The sequence below is a fragment of the Aquarana catesbeiana genome, linkage group LG02, assembly GCF_042186555.1.
Source record: "Aquarana catesbeiana isolate 2022-GZ linkage group LG02, ASM4218655v1, whole genome shotgun sequence".
Classification (NCBI taxonomy): Eukaryota; Metazoa; Chordata; class Amphibia; order Anura; family Ranidae; genus Aquarana; species Aquarana catesbeiana.
The window spans coordinates 458,610,197-458,615,885 of NC_133325.1; positions in this window are offsets into that span (position 1 = coordinate 458,610,197).

Below are 5,689 nucleotides of genomic sequence, written 5' to 3' on the forward strand. Positions count from 1 at the left end.
CCCTCTGCCCAGCATTAAATCACAGAGATAAATATAGAAAAAGGCTCACGAAACCTGATCCACTTTTTAGCTGTTGCCTGACATCAAAACTTTTTACGTCTGAATAGACGGGATTCTCCCTAGAGGATTCTTTTTTTTCTAGTACAAGTACAAAGGAAACATTCCCTTTTAAATTTTAAATACCACTATTAGATAGATAGATAGATAGATAGATAGATAGATAGATAGATAGATAGATAGATAGATAGATAGATAGATAAAGCGGGATAAGCTATATTACTAATAGAAATAAAGGCAGTTAACTCATGTTAAAAACAGTTAAAACTGATGGACAAAATAAAATTGTGTAGATGGATATCATATACAGTATTAGCAGTGCATTGATTTACTTATGAAAAATAAATGTTAACTATAATAAGTAGATAGATAGATTCTTCAGCAATAACTTTAGCAGCAGTTCAACTATCTTATGATAAAAAGCAGTACAAACAATAATAATAATAACTACAAAGATAGATAAAACTGATTTATTTAGATGTGTATCACATATCATTAGTATTAGTATCACATATCACATAGTATTAGCAGTATTTTGACTTACTTATGATAAAGATAGATAGATAGATAGATAGATAGATAGATAGATAGATAGATAGATAGATAGATAGATAGATAGACAGATAGATAGATAGATAGATAGATAGATAGATAGATAGATAGATAGATAGATAGATAGATAGATAGATAGATAGATAGGTAGATAGATGCTTATCTTGCCTTCAGCCCTATCAATAATGTTAGAGACAGATAGATAGACATGTACACTATAAATAGGTATAGAAAGTTGTGATACATTATAAAACTAATACAGAGATAAAATTGAGTCACGGAAAAATATGTTTTCCAGCGTAAATAGCAATCTTCATGGCTGGACCTTTCTATGCAGTGAATGTCTGCCCATAGACTTGTGAATAATGTATGTTTGTTTTATTCATGGTGACATTATACAGTATGGATGAGACAGAGATGTATCAGGAACAAACAGACTGTGACATGCATGCCAATTTCTCCACACCTTCCATAATGTAAAATTGGGGAATCGCACACACCGTGGTGACTGACCTCTGCTGCTATGGTGACTCATAAGACATGACATGACATGAAATGTCCTCATTGTAACATTGAAGTCCTCAGTCTTGGCAGTGACATCCAGTTACTTTTTTTTTAAAGAGGTCACCACCGTACATCTATGTTCCCTATTATTTTGTATTGGCGATACAGTATGACTGCATTCAAAGAATCATTTTCCTTTGATTTATCTTATTGTATAAAAATAGAAAACCCATATGCTAATTTGCTGGCTTTATTCTGGATTAGTACATTATGTTTGCCATTTATATCTAAAATAATATAGTATAAATTATACAGTGTGGTTGATTTAGTAAAGCAGCAAAAGCATATATTTGCAAATAAATTTTCACATGGCTTAGTGAATGAGGTGAGGCTGTGCTGACTTTTATCTCCAATAATGAGCAAGCATAGAGCCTTTTTTTTGTGGAAGAAAAGCCTAAAGCCCCCTACACACGTGCCAAATGTTGGGAGACATCGGCCGGTTAAAAAAACAACTGGCCGACATTCAGCCTGTGTGAAGGCCACCCTGTCCAACAGAAGCTGTTGGCTGGCTTTAATCGGATGAGCATGCCAGAAAACCAGCAGCCGGCCGTTCCCGAACAGCACTCTCCGTCAATGGCGGAGAGCGCTGATCGGAGTGTTCTGGGGCAGGGGTTATCCCACCGTCAGAACACAACAGCTCAGAAGGGGAGATCGCTATACTAACTTGTCATAGTTAGTACAGTGGCTCCGACTGGAGCTGACAGTTTTTTTCGTTCAGCCCTCCGGTTGAATGAAAAAAACTCAGTGTGTACCAGGCTTAAGGATATCATCACATGGGCTTTCTGACCAGATCTGCCTGTACATTTTTCAGGTGGACCTGGTTGGAAACTCAATGCAGCTCTATGGGCAGACTGATGTAAACAGTCAACCCGCCACCATCCTTTATGTAAATATGCACACAAACTGAATGGGCAGGGATGTCAAAAAACTGACATCCGTCCTGTTCAGCTCCAGTTCAGCTGGGGATCTGCTCACGGATCCCCTGCTGAATAAAGCAGAGCAGCTCCCTGTGAAAGGGCCCTAAGTCTAATTATTTTTAAACATGTTTTCATCCTCCTCCTCCAGCGTAATCTGCTCAACCTGTATAAAAAATTGTGTGTTCACTGACATATATTCTTGACTTACTTTTGAAGGACTCAAACACTTCACATACAACCAAGAAACAAATTCAGCCCCTGACACGGAGCTGTACCAATACATACAATTGCACCACTTCGTCTACTTCCCTTTGTCACAAAAACACATCCACTCCCACTGTAATAATGGCCTTTGAGAGTAAGTGCTGAACAACACCCCATACTCCAAATCTCATCTACTTAATATTAACTACCCTAAGACACATTATTACATGCTTTGATGGAGGGAGGAACTTGGAAAAACCCTACCTGAGGAAGATTGGAGGAAAGATGGTCAGCGATGGCAAAAACCTTGTGTAATATACTGACTGTACAAGTTTCTTTTGTGATAGTACCTCACACCCAGGGGCGTTTTTTCTTATGGGTGCGCTGGGCAGTTGCCCGGGGGCCCCACTTGCCTGGGGTGGCCCACCTGCCCAGCGACCCCAGCCAGAGCCGGACTGGCCTCCCGCATACCTCCCAACAGTCCCGGATTGCACCCTTGTCCCGCAATTCCGCTGTGTGGGAAGTATGCGAGCAGTGCTTGGCCGCCGCTGACTTTTTTTAATAATATTGATGACTCCGCTTGCATGCACCTGGCTCAGGCTGTAGGGCAGACCATTATATGCAAAAAAAGTTAAGGGTTTTTATTTAATTAGCTTTGTAACCATTGCTTTATTGCAGGCTTTTTAAGTACTACTATGCAGTATTTACAAAGCCAGTTATACTATTTTTTATGCTGGTTTTTTGAGTGCCTGGCTTTGTACTAGGGGATAGGGGATGAGTTGGACATGGCACCACAGGGCTCGCCAGGTGGCTCTGATCACTGCTAGAGCTGTTCTGCACCTGGGGTACATTGGATCCAAGCTGGCCAGACAATTGTCAGCCCCATGTATGGACAGATCAGCAATGTGCAGCTCCAGGGAGGACTTTGGTGGAGGGTTTGGGGCTGCCAGGCTCCTCCGGGGGGGGGGGGTTTCCAGTGCCATGTGTCAGCTTGCCCTGTCGTTGCACACTCTGTACACAGCTCATTCGAGAACCCTGCACTCTGTACATAGCTCAGAACCCTGCATGCTGTACGTAGCTCACGCCAGAACCCTGCACGCTGTACGCAGCTCACCCCAGAACCCTGCACGCTGTACGTAACTCACCCCAGAACCCTGCACTCTGTACGTAGCTCACCCCAGAACCCTGCACTCTGTACGTAGCTCACCCCAGAACCCTGCACTCTGTACGTAGCTCATCCCAGGACCCTGCACTCTGTACGTAGCTCACCCCAGAACCCTGCACTCTGTAGGTAGCTCACCCCAGAACCCTGCACGCTGTACATAGCTCACCCCAGAACCCTGCACGCTGTACGTAGCTCACCCCAGAACCCTGCACTCTGTACGTAGCTCACCCAAGAACCCTGCACTCTGTACGTAACTCACCCCAGAACCCTGCACGTTGTACGTAGCTCAGTAAAGCTGCGTTTGATGGGCAATCGTGCATGATTGTGTAGACAGGGCCCCAGTGCACTGTATTGCCCGGGGGCCTATAATGCTCTTAAGATGGCACTGCTCACACCCTCCCGAATTGCTACATTTTCAATATTCACCATTATATTTCTGTGCTTGTGGACAGGAAGCTACAATGCTTCATATTTGGTGGACATGTCCAAAGGTACACAAGCTCTGGATCTGGGTTTAAACTTTAACTTACACACTATTAAGCTGTAGCCCACACAAAAAAACCCAATAGAGGCTCTACTGAATAAACCACCATAGGTTTTTTTTTTTCACTTTCAACGGCGAAAATAATTCCCTTCATAATTATCACCACAAAGCAAATGATTGCCTATTCATGGAAGTCCACCATACTAAATTTCCACTCCTGCCTAAATTGAACCATGAAACGAAAAACTGTTGCCCTTCTCTTTAGATACCCATACAAAATTTCTAAAAATATGGTCACCATGGATCACATGCTCACAACCACCACAATGCACCTGTTTAGCCTGTGGGGGAAAGGGGAGTGGGGAACAGAAAGAGGCCGTCGCTGGCAGGGAAGGAGTTAACACTAGGGGGCGATCAAGGGGTTAAATGTGTTACCTAAGGAGTGATAACAACTGTATGGGGAGGGGACTGACTAGGGGAGGAAACTGATCGGTGTCCATACTTAGTATGAACACACAATATATGCCGCCGAGAAGCCGGAAAGCCGAGGATGTCATATGACGCCTGCCCAGGATGGGAGATCCCATCTGTGGATGTCATATGACAATGGGGGGTAGGGAAGTGGTTAATCACGGTTTTTGGACTTTTTTTTTTCCTTGAGCTTTTTTGAATGGACTTTTTTTTTTCTTTTAATATTCGGATTATACATGTATTTCTTTGATCACTGAAAGTACTCTATTAATGTATAGTAGGCATTAACCTTTTGCACTTAGCACTTTTTCAGCATAGATTGTTTGCTCTTTTTATTAGTATTTGCACTTTTTACTGTGATTTTTTTTTACGCATCGCTTTTTATTCCAGATACTGGATTATTGTTTGCATAGAATTGGTTATACACTACATATGTCTAATTAGTGATTGGGTTGAGCAGTGGGTGTATTAGTGTTTGATTGTGTGATTTTAGATTTGCGCTGCTTTTTCCTCCTTTCCTATTAATACCAGTGGATCACTTGCATTCTAGTGGCAGCATTCTTGTTCAATCCCTCAATCATTTCCATCAATATCTCTAGCGCTGAATCTTCTTTGTTTTTCCCATTCTCCTTTCTCCCTCTCTCCTCCCTTCCAATTAAAAGCACCTGAATGACGGTAAAGTATGAGCATGAGTGATGGGGAAAGTGCACTTTTGCTTTCTGACAATTCTTTGAACTTTGTAATAATTCTTTTTACAAATAAATTATAACAAAATACAATATCCAACTGGGCATTCCGTAATTGTGTGTGGAGCTGAACTATTTATATAGTGTCTGTGCACCCTTGTGGAGTCTGCTCCACAGGCTTGAGTAGCCGGTGGCTGGCCCATGACCCTCCTAGGGAAAGTTAGAATTTTGAGGGTTACAGTCCTGGCCTAGACTGTAGGAAGAATGCAGGACTGTATTTTGTTGTCAGAGTATTGAAATTATGCGCTGGAAGCTTCTCGTTTGCAGCAATAGCTTTGCTTTTATGGAGAAATAGCAGAACATATCTTACAGCATGTCTTTATCATGGAACAGGAAACAGAAACTGAATAACAAGCAAGTTGTCAGGTACTCACCAGGGCTGAATTGCTGAGAGTGGCTTCCCTTGCAGCTGGGTGCATGGTACCCCTGGAGGTGGCACAGCGGGTATTGGGCACGGAGAGGCACGGGTCGCCAGCAGGTGAAGAGGTAGTAGAGGTCCTCTGGCAGAGAGAGAAGATCCGTGCAGGGT